This window comes from Ursus maritimus, unplaced genomic scaffold, assembly GCF_017311325.1.
Source record: "Ursus maritimus isolate PB19 unplaced genomic scaffold, ASM1731132v1 scaffold_6, whole genome shotgun sequence".
NCBI classification, from domain to species: Eukaryota; Metazoa; Chordata; class Mammalia; order Carnivora; family Ursidae; genus Ursus; species Ursus maritimus.
Window position 1 is genome coordinate 28,725,268 of NW_024426774.1, and position 23,007 is coordinate 28,748,274.

At 39.4% G+C, this 23,007-nt stretch overlaps 1 long non-coding RNA gene across 1 annotated transcript in view; it reads right to left on the reverse strand.

Moving 5' to 3' along the window:
* Positions 1-22,056, reverse strand: part of LOC121100989 — a 34,117-nt gene extending 12,061 nt beyond the window's left edge. Inside the window, exons 1-2 of the long non-coding RNA XR_005832802.1 lie at positions 21,960-22,056; positions 10,992-11,072 (exon numbers count right to left, since the gene is read on the reverse strand). This is a non-coding gene — a long non-coding RNA (uncharacterized LOC121100989). The remainder of the gene's footprint in view (positions 1-10,991; positions 11,073-21,959) is intronic.
* Between the last annotated feature and the right edge of the window lie 951 nt (positions 22,057-23,007).

Consider the following 23,007-nt stretch of genomic DNA (forward strand, 5'->3'; position numbering starts at 1 on the left):
GACTTGTGCCTGTCTCCATCTACCTCTTAGCACCCCACAGCAACGTCGCCCTCCAACATCACCCTCGACCTCTTCCAGGAAGAAACAGGTGAGTGTAACACACAGAACCTGCAGTGGAGGGTTTAATGCCATAGTTGCTTCAATCTTAGTGGAGCTATAAGAATTTTAGATATTCAATCATTTGAGAAACACAAAGGAAGGAACACAGCCACATTCCATTTCCCAAGAAAGGATAGCAGATGCGTGGCTTGCTAATGCAAGCATGTATAGCTTTTCTAATGCTTTGCTATGACAGGGTTCCACCACAGTGTGTTACAACTATCACAGAAAGTGTATTTCTTCTTTCTTCCTATATTTGATCTAACTTCCTGCTGCCCGATTCACCTCCTTGCCCTGGAGGACCTAGACAGGGTCTTCTGTGGTTGACTTCTGACCCACACAAGTCTGGAAGAACCCAGAAACAGCTATCAGCCAAGTCTCCTTGGCACAGAGGTATGCTTTGGTCCCCTTGGGCCCCTGGATGCCTACCTTGAACTTTAAAACTTCAGATTTTGCATTGGCCTGAGTCTGCTATGAGCTTGAGCCTTTCTGTGGTTGCAGAGCCAGGCTCCTGGCTGCTTACGACTCCCGACATTTGGGTGTCTTATTACCTGTGAATCATCTTGCTTGTTGACTCTTGGCCTGCTTTCACTTCCTGACATCTGAGCTTTTGTTGGTACCTCTCACCCTGCAGGCACTGACCCTTGGCATATGGCAGCTATCCCTGGCCCTAAGTTTTGGCCTTGACTAGTAACCCCTAACATCCTATATCTTGTAGCAAAAAACTTGATCACTGAGTTTTTAAAGATGCCACAACTTTTTCCTGTAAACACTGAATTGTACTAAGTATTTACCAATGCCTCATACTTGATGAAAGCAGAAGACTACGGGAGTTATTTAAAATGTGATCATAGGGGCGCCTGGGTGGCACAGTGGTTAAGCTTCTGCCTTCAGCTCAGGGCGTGATCCCGGTGTAATGGGATCGAGCCCCACATCAGGCTCCTCCGCTATGAGCCTGCTTCTTCCTCTCCCACTCCCCCTGCTTGTGTTCCCTCTCTCGCTGGCTGTCTCTATCTCTGTCGAATAAATAAATAAAATCTTTAAAAAAAAAAAAGTATTAAAAAAATAAAAATAAAATGTGATCATGAAAGCTAAAAGAGGGCTCTGTCATGAGAATAAATTCTCTTTATAGAAATATCAATACTCTTTTACTGAACACCTACTTTGTGCCAGTACTAGTGTAGGAGTTTTACAGCCATTAGCTCCTTAAATCATCACAATAGCCCTATAAGCTACATACCCTTATTGCCATTTTATAAAAAAAATATCCCTTCCATTGCATTACCCCTGCATGTAATACAATCATTGACCAATACCTGGAATTCTCTCATCAGTCCTCTTATCTTTTTCATAAAAATATAATAGACACTAATTTTAATGTGGCTTCAATATCTTAAATTTCTATTATTCTATTATTGGCCATCTTCCAAGCCAAGCAAAGTCCTGAGGTCTATAATAACCCAAAAGTATAATCTAGCATTATGTATGAATATTGAAAATGGCCATTCCTTTTCATCTCAAAATTTCAACTCTAAAAAATATAATAAATCCTCCTAGTAGATAAATGTATGTATAAGAATGTTCACCACAATGCAGTTTAAAGTACTGAAAAGCTGGGGACAGCTTGACTATTCATCCATCAGCAGAAGATTCATTAACTCAATTAAGGCACTTTCATATAATATACATACGTATGATAAATCTATTTGAAAGGAGAAGGTAGATTGAACTAAAATGAACTATATGAACTAAAATGAAACATGTCCAAGATATAGTGCTGAATGAGAAAAGATAAGACTACAGATTCCACTCAGGCAAAAACGTATATTTATAAATTACACAATTTATAAGTTTATAATATATAACATATATTTATATAATGTCTGAAATACTAAGTTACCAATATTAGTGATTTTTCTGTGGCATGAGATCAGTAATGGCGGCAGCCATGGAAGTAATAGAATGCTTTCACTTTCTATTTTATATGCAACTGTATTTTTGCATTTTAGAAGCATGTATAACTTTTATAAGAAAAAACACTTACATTTTGAAATTAAAATTTCCATGGAAGGCAAAGATTTGATTTAATTATTTTTTACCCTAGTGAACAGAGATTTACTGTCTTCATGGAAAGCCTTGTACTTGTGTGAAATGTGCAAAAATCCCTTATTAGTAGTCTTTGCTCGTCCATTGCCAGCATGGTGCTATATGAATTTAATCTTCTTTACACAAGTAAATAATAATTCCAGCATATTATAAAGTACCTATTCTTTTTTTACTTTCTTCTGTCTTATTACATAATTTTGTTTTTATAAAAACAGAATGATGTGTGTTTGAAACCATACTGTGATATTCATATTACATAAATAGAGAAGGACATTGAATTCCATGGATTATCTCATATTGACGCATTTAGATCAGAAGCTAGTGTCTGAGGCTTGCCTATTCCTGAGAGATTTTTTAAAAATCTTTCTTGTATTTTGAGATAATGGATTCCTCATTCCTCATATACTCCTATATGGACTTGCTAAGGAAGGATCAAATATAGAAAGATTTAATTGGGAGGGAAAAATGCATACCTCATGAATTCAGCTTTGTTACCCAACTTGTAATGACCCAGAGTTTTCCTAAGAGTCAGTAATTGGGATTTAATTGACACCTGAGTCCCAAGTTTATACAAGAAACTAAATTATCTAGACTTTGGGTTATCAACCTCATAAATTATTTTTAGTATTTCTATCCTTAAAATTCTAGTCTTGTTTAAGGGAAACTTCTACTTTCTTAGATATAAACCTCTCACTATAAAAACAGTACAGAGTGATATTATTATTATTGCATATATTTGCTTAACACCTTACATTTGCTATATGCTTTCACAGGTACCCCAAATTCAAAACGTACAGAAACACAATGTTACAAAGGAGAAATCCATACTGACCATCAGTACCAAAGAAATTCACAAGGCAGCCCTCTACATGACCCTGAAGACAAGGGTGAGGTGAAATGGCTATATGTAGATCTTCAGAAAATAGTCTAAAATAAATGGATTTCTCATCCAGTGTCTATATACTTGAAATCGATTCAGAGAAACAATAAACAATGGAAAATAACTCATATTTAAAATATGAATCAAAGCAAGAAAGTATGAACCAAAGATGTTTTATCAATCCCAACTCTCCCTTGAGTATGGCGGCTAAGAATCAGAGAATATTGTACCCATGCACCCTTCCTTAGAAATTTACTAGAGGACAAGCTTCACCCAACCACAGGATGACTGGAGAAATACTGGCAAAGGAACGGGGTGGGGGGGGGGGCATAAAAATTCTTAGAAATAGGGCTAAAATAAATTTGAAAATAAGGCTAGAAAAATAATATGCAAATGTTATACATTCTTACATTATAGCATTAGCTTTTTTAACAAAATATAGAGGAAAGGGGAGAGAAAATGGATCAGAGACTAAGGTGTAAAAGGTAAAACAATAGAGCATTTAGAAGACAGCATAAGAAAATGTCTCATTTCATACTCAAACTTGGAGTAGACAAAAGTTTCCTAGACAGGTTGCTGGAGGTAGTAACTCTACAATTTTTTAAATAAAAAATTAAGTGTCATCAAACTAAAAAACATGTCCTTATCAAAAGATACTGTTATGAAAATGAATAAGCAAGCCACAGACAGAAGAAAATATTCACAAAATATATTCACAAAGAATATATTCACAAAATATATATCTGACAAATAACTGGTATCCAGTGTGTTAGAACAAATAAACCTACAATTCAATAACAAAAAGGCAAACAACCCAATTGTAAGATGGACAAAATATTTTAATACATGCTCATAGAACAAAATATACAAATGGCCTGTAAGCAAATGAAGTGCTCGATGTTATTAGTCATCAGGGAAATGAAATGAAATTAAAATTAAAACCGCGATATGATACCAGTATATATTCACCAGAATGGCTAAAATTTAAAAAGATTAACAACAGCAAATACTGGTGAAGATGTGAGGAAAACAGCATTCTTGGTGTGGATATAAACTGGTCGGGAAATAGTCCCAGGTTTCTCACAAAGTAACATACCCCTATGTCATACCATATGACCGAGTAATTCTACTTGTAGTTATCAACCAAAGAGAAATTTAAAAAGCTAACAAAAACGCTTGTACAAAAATGTTCATAGAAGCTTGGGGCACCTGGGTGGCTCCGTCAGTCAAGCAGCTGTCTTTGGCTCAGGTAATGATCCCAAGTTCCTGGAATGGAGCCCTACATTGGGCTCCCTGCTCAGTGGGGAGTCTGCTTCTCCCTCTCCTCACTCTCTCTCTGCCCCCCCTTCTTGTGCTCTCTCCCTCAAATAAATAAATAAAATCATTTAAAAAATGTTCATAGAAGCTTTCCTCATAATAGCTCCAAAATGGAAACCAAGTATGCATTAATAAGAGAATATACAAAATGCCATATGTTCTTACAAGAAAATATTACAGGGTAACAAATAGGACTCGATCACCTGAGCGAATCTCAAAGGCATTATGCTGAGCAAAAGAAGCCTTACCCAAAATTGTACATATTGTCTGATTCTATTTCTGTGAAGTTCTAAAACAGGTACAACTAATTTATGATAGGAAAAAAAATCAGAAGTTTGCCTCTGATTGATGAGTGGGGATTAACTTGAAAGGAGCACTAAGGAATGTCCTGGGGGCAATGGCAATGTTCTATATCTTGTTAGGGGATCAGGTTACACAAACGTATGCAATCTTCAAAACTAGCAAAGATATACAGAAGACTTAGGTGCTTTTCAACATGTACATTTTACACCAAAAGGAAAATACCTTAAATAAATATTTAAACTCTAGTTAGTGATACATAGGCTGAGGTATTTAAGGGTCAATGTACTAATCTACTTTGAAGTACATAAAAGAATGAGATGGATTGACAGACGGACAGAAGGATGGATGGGTGGACACATACTGATAAACCAAATATAGTAAAATGTTAATGATAGCGTCTGGCCAGTGGGTATATCAGTGTTCACTGTAAAAATTCTTTCAACTTCACTGCCAATTTGGAAATTTTCATAATAAAATGCTGGAGGAGAAAAGAGGACAGAGAATGTGGTAAGTAAAAGGTTCATTGCATCATGAGCAGTTGGAGGAAGTCATAGGATATCACTTAATGCTGACAAACTGAATTGTAGAAGCCTAAGACTATGAAGGCAAACACTAAGAAAGATAATATTATTGACTCAAATTGGAAAGCGGATGAGAGATGAGAGAAGAAAGAGGATGCAAGCTAATTTTAGTTAGCTCAGAGCATGAAGCCAGTACACATGAACTAAAAAGTGATGGCATTATTAGTATTTATACTATGTACAAAAATGAAAGAAAAAAAGATCAAGCATAGAGGTTATATCAATAAATGCAAATGGGCTCAACCTAAAGAAAAAAAAACAGAATTCAACTCTGTTCTCTGTACAAGAGACTTGCCTAAGACAAAGTGATCCGGAAAGGTTAAAAATAAAATGTTAGCCAAATTGTGCCAGTCAAAAGCAAACAAAAAGAAAGCAAGGGTCGAGTCTTTGATAACAGACAAGATAGAATTCAAGAAAAAAGTATCAAGCAAGACAAAGAAGATACTAGATAACCACGCTCTCCAATTCCGTAGCAGCTAGCGACTACAGTTACTGAGCGTTTGAAGGGTGGGTAATGCGACTGAAGACCTGAATTTTTAATTTTATTTAATTAATTAATTTAAACAGTGCAAAAACCATGTCCATCATCACAAAAGTTCTATTAGATACCACAGAAAGTGGTTGGATGTCATAGAATGTGCTTTGGATATGGCTGCTTTATAATGTTAAAGACTCCGAGACGCGACCATCATAAACATCTATACACCAGATAATACAGCATCTACCTTCCTAAAGCAGAAAAGATGGAAAGATACAAACCCACTATAATAACAGACTTTAACATCAAATCTCTCCACACAAGACCAAACAAGTGAAAATACCCAGTGCTTAAACATTGAAATTGAAAAATAGAACTTGCAGGAAGACTTGGTGGGCTGATCATTCTTGAAGCCCTCCAAATATCTCACAACTCTCCTCTACAAGGTTCATATTTGCAGCCCTTGGTGATATTTGGTGATGGTACTCAATAAATGGTCACTTTTTCTAACGACTATACATCGCCATCCAACGGGTTATGGGTATATATGTAACTTCCCAGAAAACCTATTTGCATCATAAGTTTACTAACCTTCAGAGTTGAGCTGAAAATACAATTAATGGGCATTTCTGAAGTGCTCTGAATTTTTAGGAAGAAAGTCATTGTATAAGCATTTCTATTTTGGCCCTTTTATAGAGTACATGGGTCCCCAAGGAAAAACCATCTTTGTCTTGCTTAACTATTCACCCCAATTAAATCCCTCAACACCCACGTCCATTTGAAGAATAATGCTCCTGACTCAGCTGACATTTCCTCTGATGATAAGCTATTTGCGAAAACAATTCTTGAGACTTCCTGTCTTAAGTCTAAGCCTGATGACCTGTAGAAAAAATCTGAATTTTTGCCATGTTAGTCTAGGGGGCCAGGCAGAAGAAGGGAGAGTCATGTTGGTCTTCTCTTTAAAGACTCATCAATGACCCACTCACTTCAGCTTCCCAACAAGTGTAGGAACAAGTATATGGCAGAATGGTTCACCAGAGAAACAGGTATAGAATGAGATGAAACCTCACCAAAGCCACAAAAGCCACCTCTACTTCCTTTTTTTTTTTTTTAACTTCCTTTTTTGGAAGGACTTCCTTTTTTGGAAGGACATATTTGTGAGGGACAAATATTGTCCCAATGCTCTAAGTCCATGAAATGGTTTTCTTCAACAATAGGTATTATAGTAACTCAGTGCTCCTCACACTTATTCCATCTGTCTTTAGAGCTGTGTAGGGGTCAGGATTGCTTTAGGAGAAGACTCCTCCCAACCTTATAATTATCTTGTCTTGGGGTCAGAGATTAAGGCCAATTTTGGGGGGATTTGACAAGGTATTTCGATGGGTCTGCCAACTAGGGGTGGCCAGCGGCCATGTAGCAGGAATCTGACCATCAGAAGACCTGGTCAGGTATGTGCATTATGTTGCAGATGCTGGTTTTCATTTCAACTTACTTATCAGCATCTTCCCTTCTAAACCTCGTATCTTATTGTTGATCACAGGACAGTATACAAACAGAAGCAACCAAGGCTGAAGCAGAGGGCATTGAAAACGTCCCCAAGGCCTAGAAGTGTTGCCAGTCTTGAAGATCCATTGGATGGCTTGTCTATCCTTTTCTCCAGAAGCAGCGTGTCGCCCACTATATCTGCATGTGACCGGCGTGGTTTGTCTCGGCCTGCGGATGGTCAATTCTTAGATCCTGATTGGCCCATTTCAGCTGTAGTTGATGCCAAGGCCCCATATAATTTGATCTTCTTGTGTATGTTGCAAGAAGGTCATACTCTGCCTACCTTTGACATGACATGAAGTCCCCAAAGCGGTCAGTCTCAGGGGCCTTGGAGGGCAAATATGCCGTCTAGTAAGGTGACCACATCAGTTAAGTTAGTGTGAACCCTCAGGCCCTGTTGGGGAAGCCTATAGACAACACCTGGCGGTCAGGAGTTAGAGCAGGTCTGCAATAAGGCAGCAAGTGTGGACGGTTTTGTTTACACTGGAGGTTGTTGATGGAGGACTGTTTCACCAGGGAGACTGAAGCTGTTTTGCTTAAAGAAACAAAGCAAAAGCCTAAAGCTGTTTTGCTGTTCAACTCTGACATCAGGGGTTAAACAGACTGCTTATGCTGGTGAGGTATGCTTCAGATGAAAATCAAGTACAACTTTAGGCTAAAGGAAAACTTGCACACCCCGTCTGAAGGCAGAGTTAATCTTGATAATGGTGGTTGGCTGATTCCACTGGAGGGAAGCCCTGTTTGGATTCCTGGGGTTTGTGTCCATGAGCGTTGGGTTTTATTCCTTCTCCCAGAGGGGCGACTTAACTGACCTCACTAAGGAAGCATCAACAAAGTTCTCACCATGCACAAGGATAGGAGGAGTCCTTTTTATAGCTCTGAAATACAGAAGTCCAGTCTTCTAGAGCATACCTCTTATCTTCTTTCCCGTCAGTCTTGAGTGGAGCATGGAATGTGCTCAGTTGCTCAGTATGTTGTATCCTGGAATCCAGGGTATGACCCAAGGGCAGGTACCTTTGACCCAAGGTTGCAGAACGTGGAGTTGGACAATACATAGTAGAGGTCTCCAAATCAGAGTCTACACATATGGCCCAAAATTCACCTGCCAATTCAAGTGGCTAGACAGAGAAACCCAGACTATCAATTTTTTTGTTCATTCGAGAAATGGCATGACTCTCATTGATAGTCAAATCCATGCTGGGCACTGTTCAAGAAGTTAGAGATCTATCTATGAACAACAGAAAATACTCCTCTGGAAGTCTTATATTTGGTAGAAAGGAGACAATGGCGAAGGACTATAAACAATAGAAAGCAAGCTGTAAGATGTCCCAGAGTCAGGGCAGGAATGTCCCACAGGTTGACGTAGCAGCTGGCATGGGCATGATGGGTCTATTTATGGTGCCTGAGGCTAGGCTGCAAAGCTAGTCAACCAAGAGCCTATCTCTGTTTCTATTTTCCATTTGGAAAATGGGTATAATGATATCTCTTTAGAATGCTTTGAATTCCATGGGTGAAAAAATGATCCCTGATGTGAAGGCAAAGTTGTTCTCATTCCAGCATGAAAGTTCTTTGGGTTTTTTGATCTTGTCACAATTTGAAATCTGTGTGCCCCAGTAGGATATCCCCCTGGGCTCCAATCAGAGGACCCATGTTCTGGTCTAGCTCTGCCATCGGGAGATGTGTAACCTTAGGCAAGGTGTTCAACCTCTTAGAACCCTAGTCTCTTGACCCGTGAAAAGATTGAGTTGGACCAGGAGATTCGTAAGCTCACAGTTTTTTCTATCTCCCATACAATTCAAAGAAATATCGTCCCCTAAACCAGTCTTACGTATGTAAATGGGGATCATGGTTAGGAAAATTCTCTTGCTTAGCTTATGGCCTAATTTTTATGCATTTAATGCAACAATCTTCTTGTTATTTCATTGACTAAAAGTATGTATTTTTCCTACTTCTCACTTGTTTCCTGTGTATCTAATTTGCAGTTTCAAGATCTCTCGCAACAGTTTTGCCATCATTTAAGCTTTTTCATTTAGCTTTGATTTTTAGCTTATGAGCTTTCCCTTTTTGTTTTCTTACTGCAGATCAGTGTTCCTGATGTTGTATAAACTATGTGGTCCCAGCATGTTAATAATATACAGGAGCCACCATGTATCAAGTGCTTACTATAAGCCAGGCACAAAATGTCTATGTGATCATCATAATCCTCAGAAGACTCTAAAAAACACACTGTTCCCATCTTTATCTTATAAGAGGAGAAACAGATGGCTTAAGAGGGAAGATTTATACAACTAGGGAGAGCCCCATTGGGATTGTCTGATTCTGGGGCTCAAATTGTATTCCAAACTGACTCAATTGGTATCTAAGTCGGGGGGGTGGTTGGGGGAAGACAGAAAGACAGAGAGAGAGAGACAGAGAGGAAGGAAAGAAAAAAAAGGAGAGAAAAAAATAAATTCAGGGAAAAAATACAAAATGCTTATGATATTTTTAAAATTCTAAATGAAAATAACTTTATTTAGTCCCACCAAAAATGTACAATATTACAATTTTACAATGTAGATTATCTGCTTTATGGAAAATTACAGTACCAATGAGAAAAATAATGCTGCTTATTTTAGCCATTATGATGTTATTATCTGGGTCTATTTAAGAAGTAGTAAAATGGAGGCAACATTCTAATCTTTAACTCTGAAATTAGATCCTGGGCCCTACGGCAAGGGTCAGGCAGGCAGCATGTGGCCCAAGGTCAAGGAGTACACCAGGATGAACCCAAAGGCTCATGCCCCAAGAGAGACAAAAGCAGATTCACAAATTCCCTAATACTAAATGGCAACTCTTTCTGAGCATCGGAATAGCCCATTCTGCTTTCAAGTAAGATCAACTCAGAAAACAGAGTCTAGGACAATTAAGGGCCAATAATAATCCTTGACTGGAAAGCCAGCCCTCATCAGCAACTGCGTGCCTACGATGCTCTCTGCCTTCCCTAAATTCATGACCTTTTGGGGAAAGCTCCGATGGCTTGCTAAAGCCTCACTTTGCTCTGCAGCTCTCGTGCCCCCCCGGAGCTGCAGGCAGAAGCTCCCCTGTGACGTGGGTCTCTTCTCAGCGGCGGGCCTTAGCGCCAGCACAGCTGTTGTCAAGAGGCCGTCACACCCCATCACATCTACCGACACCCTGCGACCTGCTAGGTCATGGGCTGAATGCTTCACTAAGGTTATCTATGAGTCACTGTAACTTCAGAGTTTTTTGTTTTGTGCAAAGATCAGAAATGCAAAAATAGATTCCTTTAATCAGAGGGAACTCAAAAATAATTATCCTGTACGTGTAAATTATTAATCTCTGTAAATCAGCCGTAACTCCCTACTATCTTCTAAAAAATTACTTTTCAGGGGCGCCTGGGTGGCTCAGTCGTTAAGCGTCTGCCTTCGGCCCAGGGCATGATCCCGCCGTTCTGGGATCGAGCCCCACATCAGGCTCCTCCGCTGGGAGCCTGCTTCTTCCTCTTCCATTCCCCCTACTTGTGTTCCCTCTCTCATTGGCTGTCTCTCTGTCAAATAAATAAATTAAATCTTTAAAAATAAATTACTTTTCAAATTTTGTTCAGTAGCAAGAGCCTTATTTCCCCCCACCCAAACGATCCATGTGGTGGTAACAAGGAAGCAGAGAAGCCTATGTGAGCAAATACCTTTGTGTTCTACAGCAGCTTATGAACCATGGGAATCTGCTAGACACCAGTCTGCATCTCATTTCTTGAAGACATGTCTGCCTGAAAGCAGAGAGGAATATTTTTCAGTCCAAGCTATAAGGTTACTGTAACATCTAACTTTTTTGTTCACCCTCTGAACCGTTTTTAAGCGTCCAGTGCAGTCATGTGAACTATATGCACATCGTTCGACAAGTCTCTAGAACTTTTTCACCTCGCAAAACTGAAACTCTACATCCACCGAATAATAGCTCCTTTTCCCCCCTCTCCCCAGTTCTGGCAACTACTGTTCTGCTCTCTATTGTCTGTGATTTTGACTATTCGCAACGACCTCACATCAGTGCAAACATACTTTATCTGTGTTTCTGTAACTGGCTTGTTTCACTTAGCATAACATCCTCAAGGTTTATCCATGTTGTAGGATTTCTTTCTTTTTAAAGGCTGAATAATATTCCATTGTACAGATATATATATAGACCATATTTTCTTTATCCATGCATCTTCAATGGACATTTTAGTTGCTTCCACCTCTTGGCTATCGTGAATGATGCCGCAATGAACATGGTGTGTAAATATCTCTTTGAAATCCTGTTTTCAATTCTTTGGGGAATAGAACCAGAAGTGGAATTGCTAGATCACATGGTAATTCTATTTTTAATTTTTTGATGAACCTCCATATCATTTTCCATAGCAGCTGCACCATTTTCTATTCCCACCAACAGGGTGCAAGGGTTCCAATTTCTCCATATCCTTGCCAACACTTGTTATTTACTGCTTTTTTAAAAAAATAATTAGAAATAAACTTTATTATGATTATTTGAGGGGGAAGGGAGAGGCAGAGGGAGAAAGAGAACCCACAGCACAGAGCCCAATGTGGGGTTCAATCTCCCAACCCTGAGATCATCACCTGAGCCGAAGTCAAGAGTCCGACACTTAACCGACTAAACCACTCAGGCGCCCCTTATTATGATTTTAATCAGACATCCCAATTTCTGTCCTCTGTGTAGACAACACTGAGTGAAAATTTGCTTGCGGCAGTATTTACTGTTTTTTTGATAGTGACCATCCTAATGGTTGTAGGGTCATATCTCAGTGTGGTTCCTCACTTTTTATTTTTGTAAAAAGAAAAATAATAACCAAGGAAATAATTCCAAATAATCCAATTAAACATTCTATCAAATTCTTTTCATACAATCGAACAGTATTGTCTCTCTGGCAATAATTTGTCCTTTGTCAGCAATGCAGAGACCCTCTGACATAGCATTCTACCCCAGGTATAGAGTCAACATACATCAGTAAGCATATTCCTTATCAGACATGTACGAGAGTATTCATAGCAGCTTTATTCCTATTAGCCCCAATCTGGAGACTAGCAAAGTCCATCAACACTGCAATGGATAATAAGTAAATTGTGGTGTATTTACATGATGGAATACAAAACAGCGGTTAAAAAAAAAGGAACTTCTGCTACATGTGACAGCTTGGACAAATTTTACATAGCATTGAGTCAAGGAAACCAGATACAAAAGAATACGTACTATATAATTTTATTTGTACGAAGTTCAAAAAAAGGCAAAACTACGGAGCCAGAGGTCAGAATATGGTTTCCATCGGTGGAGTACTGACTGTTAGGAAATGCAAGGTTATTGGGGATGCTATAAATACGTTATATCTAGATCCAGGTAGTAGTTACATGAGTGCATACATATATAAAAATTAATTAAGCTGTATAGTATATTTAAGTCTGTACACTTGCCTTTATAGGAAGCTGCAACTGTCTAAAAAATAAGAAGTCAGTCTTAACAAAAGGACCCATCTGCATTGACAAGACACTCTCTTTTTGTTTTTTAAGAGAGGCTACTACCCAAAAATCAACTAGTAAGTGAGTTTGGGGAACACTGGACAGGGGAAAAAAAATAAATTCCAAACTCGTCACTGAAGTGAACTTCAAAAAATGGCAGAGAATGGAAGTTTCCATTTACTCTGCACCTACTACTTCCTGGCAGTAAATAAGAAAAATACGCTAACTTGGAGGGTATTCAGAGTCCTCTAATTTACTATGATGTCCTCAGCCCTTGAATGTGTTAATTTTTAAATGCTAAAATTCATCACTCAGTTGTCATTCATAACAATTAATTGAAGATCCACGGTGAGCTTAGCTTTGTTTATATGCAGTTGTTGCCTTGCATTGTTAAGCATAGAGTTACATTTGTTTGTGTTCATTCCTTATTGCTGCAAAGCAACGCAGTGATGTAAATAGGGGATTGAAAATCAAGCCATTGCTGAAAGATTAGTGTTCTACATAACTCAGCTCCAAAGAGCATTCCATCAACTCTTTCAATATTAAAGGAAACACTGCCTCATGAAGTCATCCTAATTTATAGCCAGGATTCTTTATTAGTAATAATAATATGGCACTGTCTAGATTTTGAGATATAAGTAAACCATAATAAATCCTAGTTTAATTAGCCTGTTTTCCATTGAAAGAGACCTTGGTTACCAACGCCTATTCTGGGATAGACAATTAGGCGGTACTGGATTCCTCCAGGATGAGAAATATACACAATTAAAGATAAACTTACTTCATGCGTGCTGAGCCTCTTGAAAACAGTTACATTGCCTCCCACCAGCCAGTCCAAGCCCTGTCATCTCTCACCTGCACAGTTACAATAACCTCCCACCCAGTGTCCCTGCTTCTCCTCTTGCCCTTTATCTGTTCTCTACACAGTAACTGGAGTGGTCCTTTTAAAACCTAAGTCTGATCGAAACCCTTCTTTGCTCCAAACACTCCAAAGGCTTCGCATCTCACTCAAAATACAACCCATATTACAAGGCCCTGTGCTATCTGGCTTCATTAGCCCTCTGACCTTCTTTATGAAACCCTCCCTTTCACTCTGGCCCCTCTAGACAGCTGGCCCATTCCTGGTCCTGAGCACGCCTGAGTGCCTTTGCACTTGGTCCCTCGGAGCCTGGATAGCTTGCTCCCTGATTGCATTCTGGAATTAGTTCAACTCTCGCCTCATTTTAGAGATTCCTGACCACTCTAAGATAGCTCCTTCAAATAGTATCCATATCCTTACCTCCATGTTTTATTTTTCTCCATAGCACTTGGCAGCATCCTACGTGTTTAATGAATGTGCTTATGGTTACTGTCTGTCTTTTCTCTAGAATGTGAGCTCCCCCTACTGGATAATAAGGACTTTATTTGTTCACTGTTGCAGTCCCACGGTCTAGTACAGTGCCTGCTATATTGTAGCTGTTCAGTAAACACTTGTGGCTTAATCATATAATGAATGGCTTAATGTGTATTCAGAGAGAATGCAATCTGTAGTTATTTTAAATTAGGAATTAGAGAATCATTTCTAAGCTATGTATTGTCGGCTCCTAGGGTATCATCAGCAGATTTCTAACGAAGATATGTATAGATAGCTTGATGTTTATAACATTTAAAAAGGCACTGAGATATATGTGACAAACTGACTTTCATCTGGTGATATATGATAAATAGAACACAAAGGTTTATGGGGTGCCTGGGTGGCTCAGTCAATTAAGTGTCCGACTCTCGATTTTGGCCCAGGTCATGATCTCAGGGTCCTGGGATCCAGCGCCAAGGCCAGGTTCCATGCAGTGTCTGCAGTCTGCTTCGGATTTTCTCTCTCCTTCTCTCTCCCCCCCCTCCCTGCTCATGTTCTCTCTCTATTTCTCTAAAATAAATAAACAAAAATATTTTAAAAAACATAAAGCTTTATGATACTGACTATATCATAATTTTTGGCCATCAGACTCAGTGTTTAGCAGCAAGCGTACATATATCAAGTTACAGTCTTTGCTCAGATGTAGCAAGATGTCCCTGTAGTTCTTGGGTATACATCACCTGGTGCAGGAACGCTGTAACTGCCACTCCCTCACTGGTCAGGAGATATATACAGACACACATTGCCATTCGTTGCTCTACAAGAGGGGTCAGCAAACTACAGTATGCACCAAAAGCAGTTCAGCAGTCTGTTTTCGTATAGTCTGAAAGCTAACAATAATTGTACATTTTAAACAGTTACAAAACAAAAAATTATGCCCTGGAGACCATATGTTACCCACAAAGCCTAAAACATTTGTTATCTGATCCTTTACAGGAAACGTTTGCTGACCCCTGCTCTACAAAATCAGGTTAACGGACATGATTCTGAGAGAAGGAAAAGGATCCTGAAAACAGAGAATTGAGCGTAGATGTGCTGAAACACCTGGTTTGGCTTGCTGGTTCTGTCCATAGTACAAGGGCAATGGGTTTCTTCATAGAGGATGGAGTGAAAAACTTTTGCAAAGTCCAGGGGAAATGAAACTGGCAAGAAGAGCATCACCCTCGCCGTAAACTTTAAATTTTGAGTTTCAGAAAGGGGAAAATCCAGATAAAACTAATTCAAAAAACTAATATAAGGCAAAACACGAGAAGGAAAAAATAAGCTTGGTGGTACTGTGGTCGAGTGCCTTCTTGTGGCACGAACACCAAGATATCCATCAGTGGTCATTCTCCCTGTCTTTTGGTAATGAAACTTCTGAATTTGAGCTTGGAAAAAGGCTGCCCAACTACAAGCTACATTCCCAGTCTCCGCTGCAGCTCGGCACGGCCAGGTTCCTGTAAGTGGGATATGAACCCAAAAGATGCAGATCGTGTCCATGTGACTAACTTCCAGGTTGACCATAGAATAAAATGACCTGTATTTCCCTTTACCCTTCATTCTTCCGCCGGGAGCTGGAGGTGCAGGTTGAGACTGCAGGGTCACCCCCCCAAACTTGAGCTGCCTACGCGGAAACTTCTTTAAGAGCAAAAGAAGCTCCTATCTTGCTTAAGCCACCGCCTTTGGGGTCATCTCTATTACAACAACTTACACAACAACTTACAACACAGTGATGTTGCTGATAGGTTTATATATGTAAATGCAAAACATATATTTAAACATAAGAGAAAATAATGTTTAACTTTTAATGTGAGAAAAAAGCAAATTCTTAGATACCCCTGGGATGTCTCACGTTCATGTATTCACCAAGAATCATCATACTCATGTATGAGCTCACAAAATACATAAAAACATTCAATTATGTTTTCTTTATAAGATGTTATGCTTTTACAGTTTAAATTTAGAAGTTCGGTCAATCTTAAATTTATTTTTAAGAAATTCTTTATAAGAAAATAAAGAGTTCACGCAATTTTTTGGTTCCAAAGAGCTATCCTGTGGCCCAAGCTTCATTTCTTCAATAACCCCTTGATTTGAAGATCTACTTTTATTATTCCTTTATGCACGCACTCCTTTTGTCGCTCAACAAATATCAATTGCAAGCCTACCGCGCCCAGGGGGAAGCCCAGTGAGAAGCAAAGCACGGTCCCTGCCACGCAGCGCCGTACTGGGCAGCATACAGTGTGGGGAGGAGACAGAAAGCAGCAGTCAGACAAGCAAGTAGGACTTGCAAAGTGCCGAGAAGGAAACAAATACAGCACAAAGAGAGGACGATGGGGTGGAGATGCAAGGTAGCTTCCTCCTGCAAACTGCTTGAGGGAAGTTCTTTGAATTTAAGCCAGAGCTCCAAGAATGAGATCGAGTCCCCCTCGCAAAGAGCCAGGGGACAAGCACCCCACACGGAACGACCCTAAAAACATAAACTCAGTTATGTTTCTAGGCAATGACTCCAGATGTTTGGAGGAGAAAGGATAGAAGAAGTAGGAGGACCACAATAAAGGAAACTGGGAGGAGGGGCCCCTGGGTGGCTCAGTTGGCTGAGCGCCTGTCTTTGGCTCAGGTCATGATCTCAGGGTGCTAAGATCGAGTCCCACATGGGGCTCTCCACTCATCAGGGGGGTCTGCTTCTCCCTCTCCCTCTGTGCGCTCTCCCTCTCTCAAATAAATAAATAAAATCTTTTCTAAAAATTGGGAAATTACCGCTGTCCATTTGGGGAAGCGAAACTCCCACATACCCTGGACTCTATTTCAGATCTCCTTTCTGCTCCACTGATCTGACTTCTTATTCTCACACCAGGAGCACCAGGAACACATTTCTACAGTTCCATACTACATTTTAGTTTGCGGTGGAGTACATTTTCCCACCCCTCCCAACTCAGAATTTCCCAAATATTCCTGCATGTTTGTTCTTCCATTTGATCTTTGGGATTGCATGAACTTTATAAATCAATTTATGGGGGAATTAACATTTTTGTAATATTAAGTCTTCCTATCAAGAATGAGACAGGTCCCTACATTTACTCCTGTCTTCTTTCCAGAGCCTCAGTAGAGTAATTTTTATAACAATTTTCTGTATGTTAGTCCTACACATTTCTTTTGAAGCTAATTTTTATAATTTCTGTTATTTTTACAGCTGGATTGAGATCTTTCTTTTGTTATACTTCCTAATATAACTTTTGTCATATTTCCTCACATTTGTAGTGGAAAGGGGAAAAAGTATTGGGGAGAGTAGAGTTGACCACATATTTTTTCCCTGATCCCTTGGTGTCACACCTGGATTATAGCTTTTGAAATTAAAAAGCTTCCCTTGAAAGGAGGCTTCCTGTCTCTTGACCCATCCAAGGAAAGATTACAGGGTAGCAGGAAGTATGGGGAGAAAAAAATAAATCAATTATTATTCAAATTATCATTCCATTATATTAAATATAGATTATAACAATATTTTTATGAAAATAAAATATTAAGTGGCACTTTTTATGTTGCTTCACATTCTGTAACTCCCAAAGACAAAGGTTCACACATTCAAGAAGAGATGCAAGGCACATTCTCAGGATGTACACACACGCTCACACACACACTCACACACACGCACACACAAACTCACACACACACACACAGAGGCACATACATATATATGCATGCAAAATGGAATCCTCTGAGGGATACAAATACAAGTTGTTTCGTTTTATTCTTTTTTTTTTTTTGGAGTATGAAATTCTTTATATTTATTTATTTTTTTAATGTTTTTTTATTATATTATGTTAGTCACCATACAGTACATCCCCGGTTTCCGATGTAAAGTTCAATGATTCATTAGTTGCTATAACACCCAGTGCACCATGCAATACGTGCCCTCCTTACTACCCATCACCGGTCTATCCCATTCCCCCACCCCCCTCCCCTCTGAGGCCCTCGGTTTCTTTTGTTTCATTTTATTCTTAATACTCCTCTGTATTTTACAAATATTTGCCAATGAACCAATTTTACTTTTAGGATAAGAAAAAAATTAAGTAGCAAAAAAATAGAAATAAATAAAATCTTAAAAAAATTAAGTAGCAAATGTAAGAAGATTTCTGGCTCTCCTTCTACCCATTAAATTAGCTCTAGTTGGTACATGCATGTGATATTCTTTTTTTAAAGATTTTATTTATTTATTTATTTATTTGAGAGAGAGAGAGAGCGCGTGCACTAGTGGGGGAGGGGCAGAGGGAGAGGCAGAAGCCGACTCCCCACTGAGCAGGGAGCCTGATGTGGGACTTGATTCCAGGACTACGGAATCATGACCCAAACCAAAGGCAGATACTTAACCAACTGAGCCACCCAGGCGCCCCTATATGCATATGATACTCTTTAAGGACCAGTTCCATTATGCTCAGGTGAGAATAGTAACAGAACAGTGGTGGAGAGTCTGGAGTCATAAACCATTCCAGTCCCCAGAAATATTAATACAGCAACCAACATTTCTTCGATGGTTACAATTTTGCAGGCATTGTGATAGGGACATGACAATGACAAGGAGCTGTCCTCTCTTACAGGAGCTCACATAACAGAAGGGAGATAGATGGTAAGAGCTATTGCAACTATGAGGTCACTCAGAGGCCAGCAAATCTGAAATAACATAACAATGACATATACTTCCAAGGCCACAGGAACAAGACCTTTACAAATTCACCATTGGAAGAGATTGCCCTGGCAGGCAAAATGTTCTTTCCCAGCGTTGTAGGCAAGCCAAAGCCAAATGTCTTTCTTTCTGGGATACTTAAGATCCTATTGGATGCAATGTGTGGATTGAGTGTCCTCTGAAATTTCTCCTGTCTCTAAATACCATCCTTCTATAAGATCAGCAAGGACTGGGAGAGTCACAAGAGGCAGCTAAGAGTAAGTGAAACACTTACGAAATGATTACACCGTCTCTAGTATAGATTTCCATTCGTTCTCTCCTGCTACCTCAATGCACCACGTGTTTCTCCAATGAGTTCACCCCTGAGTCAGTGATTTGACAACAGGCTAAGACGGATAGGGCAAGATGCCCCCAGAGTACATTTTTCCCCTCTCTGAAGTAATACGTAGGTACAAAAACTTGTTTTCCATAACACATTCATTTTTCTCCTTTCTTTTCAAAATTGCTCTTTCACGCAAGAGCTATTTTATCCAAAAGGAAACAAAAACATTAGTAAGAATAATATATACCTACATATATTCATTAATGATGACAAAAGAAAAAGTTTTAAGGAAAATAGAACCAATAAGTGAATCATTCGGTCTACATCTACAACGCCAGACAGACTGTTTGCTACTTCACCGAATTACTTGGATTCACAGGTTATTTCTCCCAACCTAATATTGGTACACAGCATTATTTTTGAAAAGACCTAAAGTCAATGGGCCTTTGGGGCCTTTGGGATACTTAAAAATAGCTTAATGACTGAAATAACTCTTCCTGTATTCACAAATGCAAAGCCTAGAGGAAAAATTTTAACCTAGCACATCACTTGCAAATTTAAATATTTCTATATGCTGTTCACATCTCCAAAGAATTCAGGCCCAACTGGTACCATTCAACAGGACATTGTAGCACTTTTGCAGGGAATTTATACAAATATGTACTCAGTTCTTTGGTTAGGACTTGTCATCCTCACTTAAGAAAAATACATATTACATAACTCATTGTAGGAAACCAAAGCATTACCTTTTAAGTGATCATTTGTATCAAGGTTCCCTTTCTGCCCGTTAAAAGGGCAACTTGCAAAACTCAAGAGTGCCCCATTGTGGAAGAATGGCACAATGGACTTCTACTCAGGGTTTTGCTGTTCTTCTTTCTGCTTTGTTTGGTTTTGCTTTCCTACAAGGACTTCTCTTTATATGAGAAACTTTCTAAACTTTCTAAACTCTGGTTTAGAAACCATAACTAGGGGCGCCTGGGTGGCTCAGTCATTAAGCGTCTGCCTTCAGCTCAGGGCCTGATCCCAGGGTCCTGGGATCGAGCCCCACATCAGGCTCCTCTGCTGGGAGCGTGCTTCTCCCTCTCCCACTCCCCCTGCCTGTGTTCCCTCTCTCGCTGGCTGTCTCTCTGTCACATAAATAAATAAAATCTTAAAAAAAAAAAAGAAAAAGAAAAGAAACCGTAACTAAATTTCTTTAAGAGTTGAAAAAACAAAGAGCCGATCATATCCATGGGTGCATTAATATATGTTGTTTAGGTGACTTTATGTTTCTTAGAAACAAAATACCCTTCATATTTCTTAATTTGCATACTTTAATGATTAGTCCAAAGAGTAAAGAGAAAATAAAAGCTGCTTGTCCAAAGTGCTGTCTTCTTTTTCCACACGATCCCCCCAGGGTAAGGACATTTAAATCATAAAAAGAATATTGGAGACATCACAAAATTCTCCTCCCCTAAAGTAAGGGACAAAAAAAGAGAGCGTAAAATATAATGGCACCCAATTTCCAAGCTTCCTCTCATAATTAAATCAATTAAATTTTAAGAGAACCGCGTATATAATTCACACACTTATTTTTTTCTTCCTTCCATGGAATGTGTGTTGTGCAGGTGGAAAAGGGAGCGAAGCCCCGCATCTGGGCTCGAAGCTTGTGCCTGATCCTTCAAACCCCGCTGTTAGTTGGAAAGCGCTCTCCTGCAAAGTCGTCTCTGTGGCTGCTGTGCAGTCCTGGTTCCCGTTTTCCTCCACATATTAAAGCTACAACTTCTGCCTTAATTATCCCTCCCCTCCCCTGTGATCCCAGTATTTGGGGACAGTCCTTACGACTTTCCTGGGTGTTCTGTTCTTCAGGTGAATCGTCTCCGTGACCCTAAGGAGTCCCTTGCAAGACATCATTTCCCTGCTTCTTCCTGTCCACATTGCAATCTAAGGGGCCCCCTGTTGTCGAGGACACCACCTCCAAGCTTAAACCAAGACTTAAAAGTAAAATCATCTGCAAGAGTATTAAACAGGACTTAAAACGCCAGGTGCGTTTCTCAAGCAACAAACAAACCTTCAAAAAACTGGAGTTTCTGTTCAAATATGTTACACCACCACCGAAGAAGTCCAAGTCAGCAGAAACCTAGAGCAGAATGTTCCAGAGTAGTGGTGGTGTCATCACAACAAGAATACTAATACTTTTTACAGGTCATGAATTAAATCGCACTAACTCCTCTGAAAAAATACCGATGGCTGAAGCAGGATGTGTAACGATAGCTGAAGAATGTGTCCCTGTTGTAAACACCAAGGAGAACCTGAGAAGTCAATGTTGCAAAGCAAAGCATTGCAGGTACAGTGGTGGGGATCTGCAAAACCAAACTGCCCTGCAATGAATCAAACAGACGACAAAGGTTCAAAGAAGTGGGTATAAAATAGAAGCATCTACAACCACAAACAAATGGGTAATCTCACAACGCCAGCGACCAAGAAAGCATAAGCAAGGACATTTAAAAAACAAAACAGAAAACTGGTTCCCGAGCTGATGGATAATTCTGGCAGGCTATTTTGTAGCCAATTAAAAGAGCACATGCAGTTCCACTCAGAAATCATCCTCACTGACACAGACTTGTCATGATTTTACCGTTTAACGGCGGCAGGATTCCCAAGCCTGCCAGAAAGAAACAAGAAGGAACATTTAAAGATGAAAGTGATAAGAATGAGTTTGATTCTTCTTTTCAGACTTCTGGAAAGTGAAGAATCTTGTAAGAAAAAAAAAAATCTATGAAGTAGAAGAAACTGACCTGGAATTGTGGATCATGTGCTTTTCCTCCTTGAACTTGACCTGCTGGTGACCAGGTGCATTCTGCATTGCAGACATGTGTCCTCAGAGCACACTTCTCTTGTCTTCTGACAGGTGCCCTGGGGCCTCTGCGAAGGAGATATATATATATTTTTTAATGTCCTTCCTTGGGGTCTTGAACTTAAGCAGTATAATTTGGGCCCTAATCCTACAGGAGTTATAGGTCCATGATTACAAATTTTCAAAATATATTTATTGTTTCTACCCAGAGACTAACCAAGCCACATGGTTCCATGTCACTTCTGCTGCTGGGCAGAGTTTTCCCTATTCTCCCCCCATCCTGGGTTTGTAGTCCTTCAAGGAGTTGGCCGGACGCTCCGTGGTCAGGTACTCTAGCTCTCGTCGCCTGTCGCCACGTGAGTGTCAAAACCCAAATCCCTACAAAACAAACTAACAGCCCCTCCCCAACCCCTTCTCCTCAGGCCAACTGCAGCACCAGCTTTCCTGTTTACTGCTCTGGATTTCATTTCTTTTTTTCTGGCCACTGGAGATTACCCATAATTTCTGCATGTTATAGAATAAACATATTTGTAAATTATTTTAAATAAATGCTTAATTACTCTGTGGATACATCATAATTTATTTACTTACCTATCAAACTGCTTGATTTTGTACAATTAGAAATAACACTCGCACAAAGACCACCACACCTAAGCATTTATGGAAATAGGCAATCATTTCTCTAGGGTAATTTCTAGTAATGGATTGTTCAACCAAAGGTAAGTGTATTTTGAAGGTTTTCACTTCACTCATAGATAGCATACTTTTGTCCTTTTCTTATGACATTTACTTCATTCTTCCTTATTTTATGCTTACTGATGGATTTAACTTACAGTTTCTAGTAAATTTCAAGCCTTACAGTCAGTAAGTGTATAATATTCCAGTAGTTTGAACACAAATGCCACCAAAGCACTTAATAAAAGTCTCTTGGCTTGAATTAAACCAAATTTAGTAATTTCAGTTGTCCAGAATCAATAGTAATGAACTTG